General features: G+C 41.3%; 1 long non-coding RNA gene across 1 annotated transcript in view; it reads right to left on the reverse strand.

The window, feature by feature from the left end:
- Positions 1–5434: 5434 nt before the first annotated feature.
- The window catches only part of LOC135981690 (uncharacterized), a 30164-nt gene continuing 16032 nt past the window's right edge, over positions 5435–19566 (reverse strand). The window contains exons 2-3 of the long non-coding RNA XR_010598826.1: positions 8476–9272; positions 5435–8244 (exon numbers count right to left, since the gene is read on the reverse strand). This is a non-coding gene — a long non-coding RNA (uncharacterized LOC135981690). The remainder of the gene's footprint in view (positions 8245–8475; positions 9273–19566) is intronic.

Genomic DNA, 19566 nt, shown 5'->3' on the forward strand with positions numbered 1-19566 from the left:
CTTTGAAATGGCCAAATGCACATTCAACTATCATTCTGCTTGGTGCCTGAGTCCTAAAAATAGAAGTGCTGGAACACACTTCTTAGCTGGATCCCTGGGTTGATTTGCTCACAGGCAGCAAAAGAGGGAGGGGGGTCACTCTACTTCTGCCAGGACCCTTTGGCCTATGCAGCAGTAAAAACTCTCCCCCATTTTGGGGGAAGACAGGGGCACCTACAGCACTGACCATAGGTAAGGCAGGAAAAGAAGAGCAGGGGACATGCTGAGCCAAGGAAGTTCTGAGATGTGCCACGTCTGGGCCCCTGGTGCCAGGGAAGGATGCAACCCGGAGAACGCAGGGGGAGGTACCATGCAGCCCTGTGGGCCCCCTGCACGCCTGCTCCCTGTGGAAAGCCCCAGCATCTGGGCTGCAACCCCTTCCTTGCTGCTGCCTCATCCAGGGAAGGGAGCTTGGAGAAGTGCCAGGGCCTCCCCTCCAAGCCTGCATTGCTGGAAAGCCAGCAGGGGCTCCACCGCTGGGTGGGGCTGTGGGCAGCTCAGCCAATTATTTCCTGCATAGGCGGTGGGTCCCTGTCTGCAGGGCAGACCCGCACTGCTGTCTTGTGCATGGCCGGGGGGTGGGGGGAGATGGTGGCTGCTGGGTCTCCACTCAGAGCCAGCCAACGGGGGAGGCCTTTGCCCCTTACCCCTCCTATTCATTGTGCCCCAGTTAGAAGTACCGGAACACCATTCCAGCTCTCAAAAAGAGCTCCATTCCGGAGCATTCCAGCACCACTCCACTGCTGACTCTGCAACTATTGAGGCGATAGTTAAACATTTAGTTTCTTCTATCCAATTGACCTGAAAATTCATTAGCCAGGGAATCTAGGTCTCCTAGAATTAGCTAGGTGATCCTGGGGGCAAGCTTTCCATTATTCACTGAGGTAAACAGGTGTGTGTTCTGAAAGATCCTAGCATTGTGGGCCTTTCCAGACCTCCCTACATGTATGTTTATAAACCTGCCATCGTGGTCAACCAGGCATTGGAGCACGAAGGAGAAATCCCCCTTTCTGTTGTAGGAGTCTCTGTGGTAGTCACATCATTTGCTCAGTGGTGGGTCAGTTGGCTTCCAAAACCAAATTCACCCAGAGCTCATGTAAAGCGCAAAGAACCTCTACTTGTTCATACCTGCTGGCATTGCAGCGCAGAGCTTTCTTGCATCCATGCTTGCCAACAGCAATTTGAAAGTGATGCTTGTCCACCCAGAAAGAAAAAAAGCATGAGATGGAGGGAGTGGAATCATGGGATTTTTGGAGTTTGACCGCTAAGTTCCAGAATTCCACTGACTTCCACCTGGCTTCTGCTGTGCATCCCACAGTGCACAGCAAGAAAAATCCCAGAATTCACACAGAGGGCCATTGCAAACTAGAGTAGCTTATAGCAGGTGTATAGGATGGCAAAGAATCAGCCCCAGTATTGGGAACCACAAACAGCTCTTTGCTTACTGGGTGCAGCTGAGGATTCAGCCTTTTATGATCATTGTTAGACCTGTGCAAACCTTTCATAATGAAACCAAAAACAAATCTCATTCATGATCTTCAGAGAAATTTTCAAACCTCTATACAATGTAAAAATATTGTAGTAGAATTAATAATCATGGTATTTTTTCCATAGGCAAAATTAGTGAAATTTGATCTAAACTGCAAAATTTTCATTTATTTTAATGGATTTTGAAAATCTGCAAAAATAGATGTACAAAAAGTAATTTCCAGTTTTTCTGTACTAGGTTTGGTGACAGCTCATGTTTCATTACACAAAATATTGATAATTATAAAGAAAACAGTGGCATAAATCTTAAGGAATAATATGTGTCTTTGGTCCCAAAATCTTGGCAATCTTCCCTAATATAGACCAGCTGTAGTGAGGTTCCACAGAAATCCAGCTAAAACTGGAACATTATTCAGGAATTTTAACCTCTCCAAGAAATTAGCCAACATGAAGCTTTAATTAAGGAAACCACAGAATGTGAAAATAGGCTTGTGAACAATTCATTTCAGTCTCTGCTTTGTGGTTAACTTTTATTATTTTGGCATCTGACCAGAGCTAAAGTGATGCTTTAGCTAAGGGAATCTCATTGCAAGTACAAATACAGTAACAATGGCTAAGCTTCAAAGAGCTGCCATTAGGTGACAAATGGTGGACAGATGGGTTCAAATTTGAGCCATCTAATAGAAAATAAAACATATATCGGATGATCAAATTTTTCCTCTCCATTTTTTGCCTGTGACTATAAATAGTGAAGAAGATTCACATGCCATGTTTCTCATGTCTGCTGCATATATTTCTTTCTTGGATTGTTAACTTTAAACTCAATATCATTCTTAATATAACAAAAGCAGTTTCCACATTTTAAAAACTTTGTTCTATAACTTATAAAGTGTTACCTGTCCTAGTCATTGATCTAATTACTCTATGCGAAAAATTATACTGTTAACTACAAGAGTTCTTTCAATTGAACTAATCTAAACAGTGTGTCTAGCTACAGACAATAAGTCTGGAAAATATCTTCTCATTGTTAACGTCATTAATTGTGTCAGTTAGGTTTAAAATGTAGTGGGTCATGTAACATGAATATCTTTTGTGATAGAGACTGTGTTCTAGTTATGCTGTTAGGTATTCTGGGATTGTGTCTATGCATGCCTATCAATGAAGAATAGATTCCTCTGGAACTAAATTACTTGTGCAGCTCTTTTTCATGTGTAGCATGCAAGGTTTGGAGGAACTGATAGAATAAACAGTACAAAAGTGGGAAATAACTAGTTTTGGCAGAATTCAATTTTTTTTTTATAATTTTGATCAATAATATTACTTTTTATTTTTAAGCACTTTTTTAGATTTGTATCAATTTAAATGTTCACAGTTGCATGAAATTATGAATTTTAAGCATTTTTTCAGTTTTTATCAATTTAAATTTTCACAGTTATGGGAAATTATGGGGGTCAGATGATTATTTAATTAAAATAGGCACTGAGATTCAAAAAGTTGAAGCCTTATAAACTGTTAACACAAATTATCAACATCACATGTTAAAATATACAAAGTAAATATCCTTAAAATAAAAAAATTAGACCTGTTCTTACTATTCATTCACGAGTCCATTTGTAACAAGCCTAATTCCAAAGTCTAAATCACTGGATTTTGACATTAGTAAGTTCTAAAGCAGCATTTTTCTTACTTTGTCTACCTATATGTTTAGATTTTTAGTGATAGAGTTTTTGTCAGTTTGTGTGCGTACAGTGAAATTGATGTTTGCTGACATCTTCCAATAAATATCTAATAACCAGCAAGAAGAGACCTGTCCATCCAGTTGCCAAAATCTTCACCAACAACACCGAGAAATATTTCGAGAGGTGGAAATGATCCTTTGTTACGTGGACAAATGCATGTAACCAATGTTTTATCAAAACTGCCAATTCAGAGACTCATGGGCAGAAGGACAAAAATCTTGGTGCCAGTATCCAACATACTTCTTGAACCAAAGACAGCTAACCCTAAATAGTCACAAAGACGTGTATGCAAGGAAACTAGAGCAGAAGGAATTCTGTGAGAAGAATGACAAATTGTTACCCCCACTACAAGTGGTTGACTTGCTATCAATGTAACAGCTCTACCAGCTGCACTAAGGTCATACATCATCATACTCTTCGAAGGTCAGTCCTAAAGGAGGAACAGAAGACATCTAAACAAACCAAGGAGGACACTGGCTCTTTGCTTGTTGTGGACATCTAGAATGAAGTAGCCAGCTGAAGTAACGCATGCCCACTCAGTCAGGGTAAATGAAAAAGACTAGCAGAAGAAAATGCGGACTCCAGTTGTGGACACTGCAGAAGGAATTGTTCTGAGAACAAGAAGTGGCTAAGTGTTAAGAAACCCATTTTGGTTCAGAGACTGTAAGTACTGACAGATTATTTTGTGTTTGTTATTTTTGGCTGGTGTTATGTTTTATTTTCATTTGATTAAAAAAAAAAGAAACACTAAAACCTGACCTAGCTAAGATGACCATATTTTCCCAAAGGGAAAAACGAGACACCACACGGGGCTGGCCCGAGGCCCCCCCGCCACCCAAGCCACCCCCTCCTCCCAGCCCTCTCTACCTCCTGCCTGCAGGGCTGGCCCAAGGCCCCCCTTTCTCCTCCGCGCGCGAGGCTGGCCCAAGCCCCCTTGTTGCCCACCTGAGCGGGGATGGCCCATCCCAAGCCACTCTTCCTAGCCCTCCCTCCTGCTCCAGGGCTGGCATTGCTGCTCCCCACTGCATATTCTTCTGTACCCTGCTAGGGGTCGCAACCCACTTGTTTGGCTTTTTTGATCATCGCTTGGCAAGAGTAAATGGGACAAATGCCCAGTTTTGCCAAAAAATTCAGGATGGCCAGGACTGGGCTTAAAAAAGGGACTGTCGCAGCCAAAACAGGATGGACGTGGTCCATCCTAGACCTAGCTCATGTGACTAGGGTCAGACAATAAAGTTTCAGGGCTGGATTCTCTGGTGTGCTAAGGTCACTTTGCACCACATTTGCCTCCTGTGCCAGTTGCCTCCTCCTTACCCACCAACATAAGAAAAGGTGGCAGCAAGATGCAGGGAGGGAAGGGATGAGAGAAAGTGCCACCACTACTTTCTACTATGTTCACACATGGCTAGGACATAGCAGGGAATTAGGGCTTCATCCAGTTCCTTATCAGCACTCATTTGTGTCCAACCCTTATTACACTGGGCAGGCCATTGATTACTTGCATATGCGGCTCACTGGATAAGCTGTTATTTACCAACATTTTTGATATAATTGACTATATCTTGAAAAAACCCATTACTGTGTAGTCTACTCACTTGAAGGCGTAGGATGCTTGGAAGGTTTATTTTCCCCACAGCTGCCACCTCTAGCAAAAGCAATTTTATTCCAAAACTAAATTTGACAGCAACATTGAAAAAATTGATTTTTATTTTTGCTTACAGAACTGAAGCTAAGGAAGAGCTGACTGGCTTTTAATTTCAAGGACTCTTCCTGTTAGCTCATTATTTTAAACTAATTTTACGCTCATATCTGACACTTGAAAAGTAAACATTACTAATCAAAGAAAGCATTATGATGTTTACTGAAGATCTCAGATATTACAATATTGCCATCAGCATTTCTCACTGATACATGATCATATGTGTGAAAGATTGATTAGCTAGTTTTAGCTTTTACCTTTTAATTACAGGCATAATTTGAAGACATGGGCCACTTTGCAGATTAACATTGTTCAATTTCTAACCATCTAGTTATACCATTCTGAATAGTCATACCATTCTAGTATGTTCTGCATTTGAAATGGTTTCCATTGTGACTAGAGCTGTCGATTAATCACAGTTAACTCATGTGATTAACTAAAAAAAATTAATTGCGATTAAAAAAATTAATCATGATCAATCACAGTTTTAATCACACTGCTAAACAATAGAATACCAATTGAAATGTATTAAATATTTTTGGATGTTTTTCTACATTTTCAAATATATTGATTTCAATTACAACACAGAATACAAAGGTTACAGTGCTCACTTTATATTATTATTTTTTATTACAAATATTTGCACTGTAAAAATCATAAACAAAAGAAATAGTATTTTTCAATTCACGTCATACAAATACTGTATTGCAATCTCTTTATCATGAAAGTGCAACTTACAAAATGTAGATTTTTTTTTTACCTAACTGCACTCAAAAACAAAACAATGTAAAACTTCAGAGCCTAAAAGTCTGAACCATCTGAAAATGAGAACAGGCATTTTCATGGCACTTTTGTAGCTGTTACTGCAAGGTATTTACATGCCAGATATGCTAAACATTCGTGTGCCTCTTCATGCTTTGGCCACCATTCCAGAGGACATGCTTCCATGCTGACGATGCTCATTAAAAAAATTGCATTAATTAAATTTATGACTGAACTCCTTTGGGGAGAATTGTATGTTTCCTGCTGTTTTACCCACATTCTGCCATATATTTCATGGTACAGCAGTCTCAGATGATGACCCAGCACATGTTGTTCATTTTAAGAACACTTTCACTGCAGATTTGACAAAATGCAAAGAAGGTACCAATGTGAGATTTCTAAGGATAGCTACAGCACTCGACCCAAGGTTTAAGAATCTGAAGTGCCTTCCAAAATCTGAGAGGGATGACGTATGGAGCATGCTTTCAAAAGTCTTAAAATAGCAAAACTCTGATGCAGAAACTACAGAACCTGAACCACCATAAAGGAAAAATCAATTTTCTGCTGGTGGCATCTGACTCAGATGATGAAAATGAACATGCGTCGGTCCACACTGCTTTGGATCATTATCAACCATAGCATCTCCTCCCTGGCAGCAGTTGAACCTAGTGACCTTACCCTTCCTCTTTGGAAATTATTGAGTCCTCAGAGCTGCATTGGCTGCTGTGGGGCAGCAGAGCAGCTGCTCCATAGCCTGGGGGAAGATTCCTTTCTTCCTTTCATGTTCAACTACTCAGGCTGGGTGCTGGGCTAAGGATCCGTCTGTCATTGTGAATCCATACTTATGGTAAGGTTGCCATGTGGCCGGGTTTTTTTCACTTGGGACATGGTAGAATGCCCTACAATTCACACCCCAATAGTCCAGACTGCCGACTGTTAGGATAAGGTAAGTAAAGAAAAATCATAAAATAAAAAAATACACATGGTGTGTGTGTGTGTAGGGTGGTATAAAATAGTTCGTTAAAACATTTTAGTAATAATTAGCCATAGTCAGCAGCACTAAGACTCTTTGTTGCTGGGGATGGAAGTGACCATTGGGTGTTTATTCTGCATTTCAGAGGTGGCAACTCTATAATATGTGCTCTGTTTAAACATTTGCAGTGTTTTAAACATTTGCAGTCTGATTGGCTGCCTTCCCCACCTCCCTGACAATGTCATTTTCATAGGAGGGAAGGGGGAAGGAAGGAGCAGCCTCTCTGCTGCCCTTTGTGAAAAATGGATCAGTCTGCTCCCCCTTTCTCTCCCCCTCCCGGCAACACCAGATCTGGGAAGGGGGGGGGAATAACTCCTCCCCCACAGGCCTGAGAAGGGGATCCTCCTGCAGCTGCACCCCCAGACCTGGGAGGACATTGAAGCACTCACTGAGTGCAGGAGGTGCACTGAAGGGTGAGGGGCAGATATGGGTGCTCCAGGGCAGAATTGATGTGAGAGGTGGGGGGAATATCGGCACAGGCCTAATTAATTAATTAGTATTTAGGGACTTGGGAAGAAGCTAAAAGCTTTGTGCCATCAGGCAGGCAGCAAGAGTTCCTGCAGTGACAGCCAGAGTCACCTTACTCTATGCATTTGGGAAAATAAACACTGTAATTGGCCCAACAATACTGAGTTGGACTGGGGGGAATTTGAAAAACAAGACAGACCAGAAAACATGATATTTAGTTTAGACCAGTGATTTTCAACCTGGAACGCGGACCCCTATGGATACACAGACTATGTCTAAAATTTCCAGCGGGTCCATGCCTCCATTCAAAATATTTTAGGGGCCTGCAAATTAAAAAAGGTTGAAAACCACTCTTTTAGACAAACGTAATAATTTTTAGGCCAGACTTATGATTTTTGAACATTATGGGGTGGCAATATTGCCTATATGGAAAGCATATCATGAAACTGTATATTAAGGTTGCTCTACAAATGTATATATCATTGCATTTTAGCAATAAGAACAATTTTTAGTTACTGCATAATGAATTTAAAGTATGCTTTTGGTTCTTTAAGGTTTGGAAAATAATATGCATATTAAAGCAAATATAAGGCTAGGAAGACAGAAATAATGGCAAAAAAAATCTCTATCAGTAAATTAACAGGCATCTTGTCTTCTGGTTGTCTAGCATTGGCATCCCATCATCCTAAACAACTAGTGCCAATTTCTACAGTTCTTATTCAAGCAAAATTCCCATTGATTTCAGAGGGAGTTTTGCCTTAATAAATAATGGAAGATTTGACCTATATTGACTAAATGAAAATTCAACAATAAGCAACTTCTGAAATAGCAATTGATAAATCTTGCACAGAGCATACAGATCCAGTCTTTCTTTGTGCAAGACATTTATTTTCCTATATTTTCAGTCTGTGATAACTTTCTTTATAATTGAAGTATTACTCTAAACTTACTCCAACACAGGTAACAACCATTTTTTATTTCAGTTCAGACCTGCAGGGTCTGGGTAATTATGGTAGCTCAAAATAATTGGCAAAAAGAAGAACAGGAGTACTTGTGGCACCTTAGAGACTAACAAATTTATTAGAGCATAAGCTTTCGTGGACTACAGCCCACTTCTTGCATCCGAAGAAGTGGGCTGTAGTCCACGAAAGCTTATGCTCTAATAAATTTGTTAGTCTCTAAGGTGCCACAAGTACTCCTGTTCTTCTTTTTGCGGATACAGACTAACACGGCTGTTACTCTGAAACCTGTCAAAATAATTGGGTTATACTGCTGTATACTATTCTGCTTCATAAGGGATAAGCTTGATTGAAAACCACAAGTGAAGTGGCATTGGATTTAGATATTTTGCTAGTGGTGCATCATCCGAAATAGTAATTCCCTGTGGGGTATGGAAAATTTAGAAAGCGCTCCAAGCAATCAAGCACTGTTTTGATACTGTGAACAGCAAAATATGAAAGAGAGAAAGAGTGGACTATTACACCTGACCTCCTCCCCACCCCTAAAAAGCACAGAATAATAGATTAAAATCTTTGTAAAAGAAATGTGAACCAAACAGAGTCCTGTCTATGGCAAAAATGAATACATTGGAATAACATAGGGATAGACTGGGCAAACTACCCAAATTCTCTCACTTTGATGGTGAGAGCCCTGCTGAACAGAGACATTTTGCCAATTATATAGTGGTGTTTACTGTTTTGCCAGCAGAAATTAAGTAAATTTGCTTTTATAGAAACAAATAAAAACTGGAAATGAACCTAGAAAATGTGATTACATTTTTTTCTGGTGAGGAGAACATTTTTGTATTGGTCTAACAGTAACAGTGGACAACTGATTATCATCAGTAGATACTAGCATAGTTCCTCTAAATCATGTTTATTTGGTGCTTTAGAATCTGCAGTGCCTTTGGGAGCAGGATTCAGTCATGACAGAGTCAATTTTTCCTCTTGCAAGCTCTTTTTTCCATGACGCTGGAAGTCAGTCACTGAGCTTTCGTCCAGACTCCAAATCAAATCTTTATTTTCTTTCACTACCAGGCTGATTTCTTTCATTAAAAACAAACAAAAAACATTTGCTTAAAAGAGTACGTATATTTTAATTTATGCTCACAAAAGTATTTTAATCTTCCTGGCTAGTTTCCAATATGATAAGAAAATAATTGTTAATAGTTCAGTCTTTCTAGTTTTTCAACTACACATTCATAAAATGGGGAAAATAAAAGTGAGTGATAATCAGTGAAACTCCTGAACTGACTTTCCAAATGAAAAGGGATATAACATCAAACACAAATGGAAATCAAATATGCCCAGAGAAGGCCAAGCTAGATCAGGGATAGATAGCCCAGATTTTACTACAGAGAAAGGTCTAGATAAAGTCTATGAGATACAGTAAACGAGAACAGAGCAAAAAACAAAAGCCAACAAGAAATAAAAAACTGAATAAAATAACCACCTAAATACAAAACAAAGTGGCAGATGGGAGAGACTGTACTATATAAAATTGTACTTCTTGTAAAAGCACAGTAGCAGATAGACTTCCAATGACTACTGATTCTACTCAGGATGTTTGCTATTATTCTTAAGGAAAGTCCTTATAATCTCTTCCTCTCCCTCATATTTAGCTTTGATTTATGGCTAGACAGTAGTAGCCATGATCTAAGAAAAAAATTAGGGGAATGTTAGAATGTTTCTGTTTTCCAACTTGCATGTTCCCATAAATTTGTACCAAATATTCCTGTCAAATTTCGGGCAAATAAAAATCTCCACAGAATTCCCAGTTGTGAAGATTCAGTAGTGGTGTCTGAGTCAAGGAGAAGCAGAATAGTTAGTGTAACAGAGCACATAGATTTTTAAAGAATGATTTTTAGTGCCAGTGGACTACTACATCTGCCCTCCCCACTGCCCCTATAAATAACTGAAGCGCTAAATGAAAAATGAGGCAGATGAGAAACTCAGCCCACAGAATAGGGCCTAAGTTGTGCACTCAGCAAAAATGGGCAATATATCAGTTGTTGATGCATGCAGCAACCTGCCAAATTATGGTATATCCCAGCCATTTAAGACCTTGGTAGAGACTGGTGAGCCCCAGGAATAAGGTTTGCTTATCTGACAGCACGTAGATTGATAACCTGATGTATGAGGCAAAAGATACTTCTGCTTTAGTACTTCGTTCTTTATGCCAGATTTTGCATGCCAAATTTCATGATGCAAGTTCTTATGCCAAATCTTGTCCAGCAACATCAGCGTACAGAATGGTGATTGAAAATGGAAAGTAGAAGATGAAAAGTAAACAAGGATATATATTCTAAGAATTGCACAGCAAAGTACAGACTAAGAGGAGGTGGTGAACAATTTGGTCACCCTAGCAAAAACCTTTTCTGTGCAGTGAAAAAAATATTATGTGATCATGTAATTAAAGACTGTATCATAGTGCAAGGGACAGAATTAAGATTAAATAAGCAACCCTAATTCTGGCATTTCCTAATTTTTAGGTGCTTGACTTGGCAAACTTAACATTCTTTTAACTTAGTTTGAATGTAATTTCCTATGTATTTATTTTTTTTAAAAGGCAAACAAACCCTATGATGTACAATTGTAAGAATCCCTCGTCACACATCATCATCACAGTTGGAAAGTGGTGCCTTCAGCACAGAATCCTAGGCCTCATCACTTGAGCTAAGAGAGTAATTTAGCTGACGGTAGGAGGAGGCTGTTATCTTATGCAAACCAGCCACTCATGTAGGACATACCCTGTTTTCCCGAAAATAAGACATCCTCCGAAAATAAGGCCTACTTACAGTTTTGCCTCTCGTTGTAATATAAGGCATCCCCCCGATAATAAGACCTCCCCGATAATAAGGCATCCACCGATAATAAGGCATTTTTCATTTCTGAAAAATAAGACATCCCCTGAAAATAAGACCTAGCGCATCTTTGGGAGCAAAAATTAATATAAGACACTGTCTTATTTTCGGGGAAACAGGGTATAAGTTGTAGCAGACTGAAACAGTGGGTTACATTTGCAGGAGTAGCTACATTTTACAGACAGCATACCCAAATACGAAAATTTGGTAGTCTTTTTTAGAACTAGTGTGGTTAAATGGCTGAGAGTTGGGTTTGCCATATTAAAGGTCTAGGTTCCTATCCCATCATGTATAACTCCTCAGAGAGGTATAAGGCCTTACTCAATAATAAAGATTGTGAAGAGCACAGAATTCTCTCTTCTTACTGTTTGTTTATTTAGGAAGTATTAACAGGCTTACAAATTTTTGCATTGTAAATATCAGAAACAAAACTATAATAATTACAACCGTGAGCTTTTGTTTAAAGAGACATTATACAGTAGTACAGTCATCAGATCTCTCTATTTAACAGTGTTACCATATTACAGAGTGGGCGTCATTGCACTTATGACATGTTGTTTCTAGTGATTTTATTAAATTGTGTGGAATCTCTGATTACACATATTGAACAGAACAGGCAAGTCTATCATGTGTTAATATTTAAACAAATTGGAGAGGTGCACTTTTTGCATGTGAATGTGTTGTCTGAGTAAAAGGTGACCAAATATCAATGAATTTATTTGTCCTCTGTCAATTTTTCTGGGCATGTAATTGGTGTATTAATTTCTCCATAACAACATCTTCTCATATTTTTGAACCATTCCTCTGCAGTTAGCCTGGAAAAACAAAAATAGTCCATCAGTAGAATTCTTAACACTAGTCATGAGAAGGACTGAGTCTAGAATTCATAGTCTCTTAGCCCTATGCTCCTTCCCCAATTTGGCGAAAAGGTGGAGTCATTTTTTCTGCGTCCCATCCAGAAGGTTAGTGCTGTGCGGCTTCCTGAGTGTGGTACATGTGCATTGTTAATAGAACATCAACAGTTTTTGGTAGCAAGCCAGGAACAAGCTACAGTGAGAAAAAACAGATGTAAATGGTGATTTTTGACAATATGTAATTTAGTCATATTAAAGTGGATTTTCAAGGGGACAAACAAAAGGCACCTACTTGAGCTCAGAACTATCACCATGCCAAATTTCAAAGTGTTACTGTAAATCATGGGATCACAGAGCTCGTAAAAAAATAATTTTTAGAAAGAAAAGTGGTAGGCAATCTCAGTATAGGTCACTACTACTCCTCTTATACTATGCATAAACTATAAAGGCTTATGCTTCAGGTCTTAAGCCAGTCCGATATGTGATTGTGGAGAAGGCATATAAAACCTGGAACATCTAGTGAACTGTTGCCCAAGAGGGGCAGCCTTGATTCAAGCCATGTCACCAGAAGTCATAGAGTGGATGACAAACTTGGATAGCAATCTTTCGTGTTGCATTTCAAGTTTCCATATGAAAGAAGAATGACAGATGTTAGGGCAAATTTCTCTATGGGCAGGTTATTCCATAATTGTCCACTATGCGGTTTCTTGCACCTTTCTCTTAAGCATCTGGTACTGCCCACAGTCAATCAGGACACTGGACTGATCCAGTATGGCAATTCCTATGTTCCTATCTCCTCTTCTCCTGTATTTGTTTTGTAAACCTTTGCCTCCTTTCATCTTGACTGATACAGTTTTTGTTTTGTTTTGTTTTGTTTTTGCTGTCCCTTAAGTTGGTTCAAAATGTAGAGATTTGTCTCACTATCTGTACTGACAAGTGGGAAAACAAAACCTTCATTACCTAAAATTTCCAGTGGCTTCCTGTCCATTTCAGAATTCAGTACAAAGCCTCCCCCCCAGTCATCAGAATCCCCTGTGGACTTGTGCTCCCTCCTTTGTATCTCTCCAATCTTATTCCTCCCTGTTCTCAAGAGAATTCCTTATGCTCTTCAAATACCAGATTTCAGTGCATTCCCTCTCTTTCCTCAGTGAGTGATAGAGCCTTCTGCCAAAGTGTCCTCACCTTCTGAAACAGTCTTTCTGTATTTAGTTGACTCCCTGACATTTCAAATCTCTAATCAAAACCCTTTTTGGCCATCTTCAATAAAACAATCCAAAGATTTCCAGGTTTCCCTGGCTCATTTTCTCTGAAGCTTTTGTCACTGTTGCAGGGCTGGCCTTACGATGAGGCGAACAGAGGTGGCTGCCTCAGGTGCCAGACTGTGTGTGTTAGGGGTGGGGAGGGTGCCACTAGGACCCAGAGTATAGAAAATTGTCTGCTGATGGTGCATATGTGTTCTCTCTGCTCTAGATGCGCAGAGATGGTGGAGTGCTGTGCTGGAGGAAGGAGGGCATAAGAGACATAACAGGGAGGCAGGAGAAAAGGTGAGAGGTGTAAGCAGAGTCAGGATGAGCTCTACCCTGACATCTGGTGGTGAATTATGGCGAGGGTGGAAAAGAACTCCAGGGGCTGATCTTGTTTGCATAGGCACACCCACTCGCCTGGCATGAAACCACAGCAACTCAAAGTGGTTACTTTGGCTGGTGTGGGATCCCCAGTTTCTCTGTTATTGGGGCAGGAAGAATAAAGTTTTGTTACCCTGATTCTGTGAATCAAGGCCAGTGGAACTGTTGTATGACAGAAGGACTGAGTGAGTCATTCACCATTACCTAAGTAGCATTTGCTTGTCAAGGGGCATGGGTTACAAAACCCAGTGAATTGAGAGAGGATGGGGACAGGTATTTGTACCTGATGGTGTGGCCCCCTCCCCAAGGGGGTTGAAACACCAATTGCACTACCTCCTCTCTCCACTGTTGAATGTCAGAGCTAACTTTGATTCCCTTGGGAGTCTAGTTACAGACTGCTGAGCTGAGTTCGCTTTGAGCCAGTGGTGCACCAGCACTGGGGCTCCCCTACTACTAGCTGAAATCACTAAGAGCTGAAATCACAAAGGAGCTAAGGCTATTTAAGAGCTGAGATCACTGAGGCTGTGTTAACTAGTGGGGGAGCCTGAAGCTATAGCTAAGCTAACTTAGCTTAGCGGGGAGTGAGCGGAGTGGAGCGGCTCACAGGTCGGTGAGCGGAGCAGCTGGAGGAGCAGCTAGCAGAGCAGAGCAGAGCCTTGTGGGAGCGGCCCAAGGGATGGCTGGAGCGGAGCGGAGCGGAGCGGCTCACAGGTCGGTGAGCGGAACGGTGCAGCTCACAGGTCGGTGAGCGGAGCGGAGCGGCTCACAGGTCGGTGAGCGGAGCAGAGCGGCTCACAGGTCGGTGAGCGGAGCGGAGCAGCGTGGCTCACAGGTCGGTGAGCGGAGCGGAGCAGCTGCCAGAGCAGTTCGTGGGACTGCGGGTGGAGTGGAGCAGTTCGTGGTGAAGGCTGCGGTGGAACCCCACGGAGAGGCAGCCGGTTGGCCTCGGATCACTTAAGGTGCCCCTTAACACCCTGCTCATCCCCCCCCCTTGGACTCTGGGGCTGCACTGATCATGGACAGAGACTTTGGGGGGTTGTCGGACTTTTGGGACTTTTGTGATTCTTGGGTTGCTGGACCCAAGAGACTTTGGGATTGGTGGACTTTTGGGACTTTGGTGATTCTTGGGTCGCTGGTTTCAAGAACCAACGGGAGAGGACACGGCCCAATTTGCTGGGGTGGGTCTTCGCTCATGGTTTGGTCTAAAAACTCTAGTTGTGGTGTTTTTTCCATTTAATGCTGTTGTTGTTTACCTCATGTTATTAAACATTTTCTGTTACACTCAGACTCCGTGCTTGCGAGAGGGGAAGTATTGCCTCTTAGAGGTGCCCAGGGGGTGGTATGTAATTGTCCCAGGTCACTGGGTGGGGGCTCGAGCCGGTTTTGCATTGCGTTATTGAAACGGAACCCCTAGATACAGAACCCGGCCCTTGTTGCTGCCAACTTAGATGGGCAGAAGGGTTACAGAGGGAATAACAGAAAGCAGCAGGGAGAGAGAGGAGGAGGAGCCACTTATGTCCCTCTCTAGTACCCCCAGGAGCCTGGACTGATTCACACCAACTTCTCAGGGAGCTTCCTGTTTCCTGCTGCTTCCCTGAACCCACTTGAGGAGAACAGGCAGTCAACTGAAGTAGTAGGAGCCAGTTAGGCCCTTAAGACGCTGATATCTTCTGTCACTCAGGCCCTGCTACCAGCCTGCTTATTTGTCCCCTTCAATTGAGTGTTGAGAGCCACTATAGCTGGCACAGAACAGCAGTCATGAGTGAAAGAAGAAAATGCCCTTCTGGGGCAACATTCAGAAAAAGAAAGAAAGCAAAGGAAGCTTTTCTATCTAAGCAGGAAAGAGCTCTCCTGAGATACATAGACACAAATGTTCACGGTGAGCCTTCCGGCCCCAGTGAGGATGTGAGTGGTGAGGAGATGCCTGATCTTCCAGTTAGTCAAGAGTGTAAGTGACCTGGCAGCTACTGCAGCATCCATATCTCCATCTCAAATGGATGTAACCATGCACATTCCTGAAGAAAAGTGTAGCTCAGAGAAGAGTGTGGTGGAGGCGCAAGAAACAGCTGCTGCTGAGTTTAGTTCCTTAAGTCTAGATGATCCAGGACTGTGGACCCACTTGAGCAGTAGCCTGAGGGACTTCCTTGTACTGCATGGGCCACAGCAAGTGAAAAACTTCATGTTCCCCAAAGACAATGAAAATAGAAGTTTCCATCCAACACATTACTGGCGTGAAATCCCCAAATCCCCAATGGGGACAAAGTGGAGAGCCCATGGCTTATGTACTCAAAAACCTAGAATGCTGCATACTGTTTTTGTTGCAAACTCTTCCAGTCTAATGTTCCAGCCACATTGGGTTCTACAGGAACAAAGGACTGGAAAAATCTGGCTAGAAATCTGGCATGCCATGAGAAGGCAGCAAATCACCAAAGAGCATTCCAGAGGTGGAAAGAGCTTGAGATGAGACTAAGGTTAAAGGCCACCATAGATGATCAGCATCAAGAGAAGATTGCATCAGAGTCTCTTTACTGCCGAAAAGGCGCATTGCCATTGTGAGAATGCTTGCAACCCAAAACCTAGCACTGCGTGGCACTTCAGATCAGCTGTATGTGCCAAACAATGGAAACTTCCTTAAAATTATGGAGCTGATGGCTGAATTTGATGCTGTACTCCAGGAGCATCTAAGAAGAGTCACCACCCAAGAAATGTACACACACCACTACCTTGGAAAAACAATTCAAAATGAGATCATACAATTACTGGCAACAAAAGTCAAACAGAAGATTGTGGCAGATCTGAAGTCAGCAAGATATTACTCTGTTATTCTGGGCTGCATACCTGACATCAGCCATACAGAACAAATGACTTTAATGGTGTATTTTGTAACAATAACAGAACCAAGTGAAAATGTCCCTGCAACGGTGACTGTCAGATGTGGCCTGGGCTGGCATAAGTTAACTGCAAATATCTTTCATAACCAACCATTGGTGGTTAAATAGAAGTAATTTTTACTCCTATTGGCTCCTTGGTTACCAAGCAAACAAATACACATTACCTGAAAATATGGACATGTTGATATTTTTGGATAACAATTCCACTTTTGAAATGCAGGAATGATTCTGGAGAGGAAAATGAGGCAGAAGTATGTCATCAAGACCATTAAGAAAATATTCCCTTACAACACAGATCTAATGTATATACATAGCTGTACCTTTAGCATATACTGGGATAGGTGGGTCTAAGCCTGCCCAAAATTAAAGATCCAACCTCTCAACCAAGGGGAAGGGTGGGCCACAGGCCCTATACAGTGACTAATACACTCAGCAGTAATGCACAACATCTGAAGTGCTGTTTAGTGCTAACCACTTGTAGCAGCTTGTCATGTATCTCATGCATTTGGAATCTTGGCTGAGCCTGGTTAAACCTGCACAAAGATAAGAGGGGCTGCTTCTCAACTGCCTTCCATTCTATGTAGTCATTCACACCTGTGCAAAGAGGGTGTACAGTTGATGTAAAATGAGGTGTCGTTAAACCCACTTTGTCATGGCTTTATACAGGGGCAAATGTCATAAGGTGCAAGGCAATGGGGAATCAGGTCCACAGCTTCTATGTCTTAGGGGGGCAGTGAGACTGCTACTTTTGTGTGTGAAGTAACAACACCTGAAAGTTTTAGTGACCTCGGTGCTTTTAGTATGCGTGACAAACTTGCCCTGACAACAAGAAGTCAGAAGCAATATATATGGCAGGTTAAGCCATGTACTGTGACCAGAAATTGTTAGGCAAAATGTCCTTGGACTGCTGTCTGATGGAAAAATCAGTTAAAAGCTACCAGACTATTCGCTTGGTCACTGCATAAGCTCACTACTGCTCTTCTCTGAACGATAGGTCTTTTGATGAGCTCAGAGAGAAGAACTATTATGCAATTTACCTTTACCTCCCTCACAATAGTTGGTATAAAGGCAAATGGCTGGCAAAAGACCAACAGCAAATTTGGGCAGTAATCCCTTTATTCTCCTGCTGTGTGGTTATGAGGTAGAACCTGCCCCTGCATTTGGCTATGTAGGGACCAATTGATCTTGTTCAGTGAGCTCCCTGACAACACTCTCAAGAACCTGGCATTAGACGGTAATTGTCATGAGTAGAATCTGGGACTCTACCGTAGGGAAATGGGAGTGCAGAATACCTTATGAGGCATTTCACAGCCAGCAAAAGAAGAGAAGATTGCCTCTACAACAGCAATTTTCAACCCGTGGTTTCCACAGAGGTCCACACCTCCATTCAAAAATTTTTAGGGGTCTGCAAATGAAAAAAGGTTGAAATCCACTGCTCTACAACATAAAAATTAGTACCACAACTGCAGAGAGTAGAAGGCCTGTGGAACTGTTATGGGCTAGTAGCCTGGGAACCTTTTTCTGCCAAATCACACTCTAAATGTGGTTTCCAGTTTTCCCATTCAGAAAATTGTGTTGGTGTCTGTCACTTTGTAATTCTAAATAGCAGGGAGCTAAGTTAAAATTCCAATGATTATGATCTCCCAATGTCTAGGTAACTAAATATATGTTGACACACCATGTCACAGGAGTTTTTAGACCTTAAATGCTCTGTGATTTGTACTGTTTATTTAGATAGAAGTTAAATGGTTTGAAATTAGCACCTGAATAGCATCCCTTCTATAGCCTGAAACAGATTATATACCCCTGAAAGGTCTAAATTTAACTGCCAGGTATAATGAAGGAACCCAGAGGAATTTACTCTTAATATCCTATATGTATCTTATTTTCAATGTAAGCCATTCAGGACAAGGATCCTGTTTCCTTATATATCTATAAAGTACCATGTATGGTAGTGGCATTTTATCATAATAAATAATAGTAATATAATCTTTTGCAGGTTTTAATATCTGATCTGTCATGTAGGCAATTTATGGTATAATAAAAGTAAATTAATACATACTATTAATATTTTGCACTTCTTTACTGTCTTTCATTGAAAGATTCCAATGTGCTTTGCACACTTGAAAGTGTTTCTAATTAAGGAAGGGTGTGAAATTTAAAGTGCAATGGCTGTTCCTGAATTGCTCCATGTGTGGACACTCTTATTTTGTTTCCATCTAGCTTTGAAAGTGCTTTTGGCTAATGGGAACAAGGCACTCTTACTCTGGAATAAGTATGTCCGCACCTGCAATTAAATGGGAGCAACTTCATGTGTCGACAAGCCCTAACAAAGCCTCATAAAATATTTCTATGCATTAAGCCCTAACAAAGCCTCATAAAATATTTCTACGCATTATTGTACCTATTTTACAGATGGTTGAACTGAGGAACCAAATTTGGGAATCAATAGCAGACCCCAGAAGTCCTGAAACTCAGTTTCCTACCTTATCTAAATTAACATATATTATGGCCCATATTTTCTGGCCTAGCTGCAGCTGGAGAGGCACAGGACTGCCGATCAGTAGAAAAGGTGACTTTACAGCATCAACTTTGCATTCCCCGAGTCCTGGGGCCAACAAAGGGTCTGACCAACCCCTGAAGCCCAGCTGCTAACTGTTCCAAGGAGTGATTCCAGTGGCCAAATATAGCTAAGGAAGAGGGATGACTCAGCTGCGCTCCTTTTTACTGGCCATGTCCTCTTTGCTGGGGAGCAGGTGACCAAAAGCTACTATGAGGGATCTAATCTACACCACCCAGGGATTCCGCCTAGGAAAGAGGTCTCCTAAGGAGGGAGTTTACAGCAGACTTTTCAACTGTTTTGCACTGCTTGGATGATGCAAAACAATCATAGTGGACCTATGAGTTAGGGCCTGTATCTATATAAATCTACATGCACAAAATAAAATAGTCTAATAGCTTGTATCTTAAATAAAATGCACAGTGCTGGAGAAAATACTTGTTTGTTGTAAAGTCACAATACATGCCACATATTATACACAGATATTTCAAGTCACAGAAATTCATCTGTTGTTATATTCAGCCATATTAATTGCATATAATGTCT

The sequence above is a fragment of the Chrysemys picta genome, chromosome 2 (genome assembly GCF_011386835.1).
Source record: "Chrysemys picta bellii isolate R12L10 chromosome 2, ASM1138683v2, whole genome shotgun sequence".
NCBI lineage: Eukaryota > Metazoa > Chordata > Testudines > Emydidae > Chrysemys > Chrysemys picta.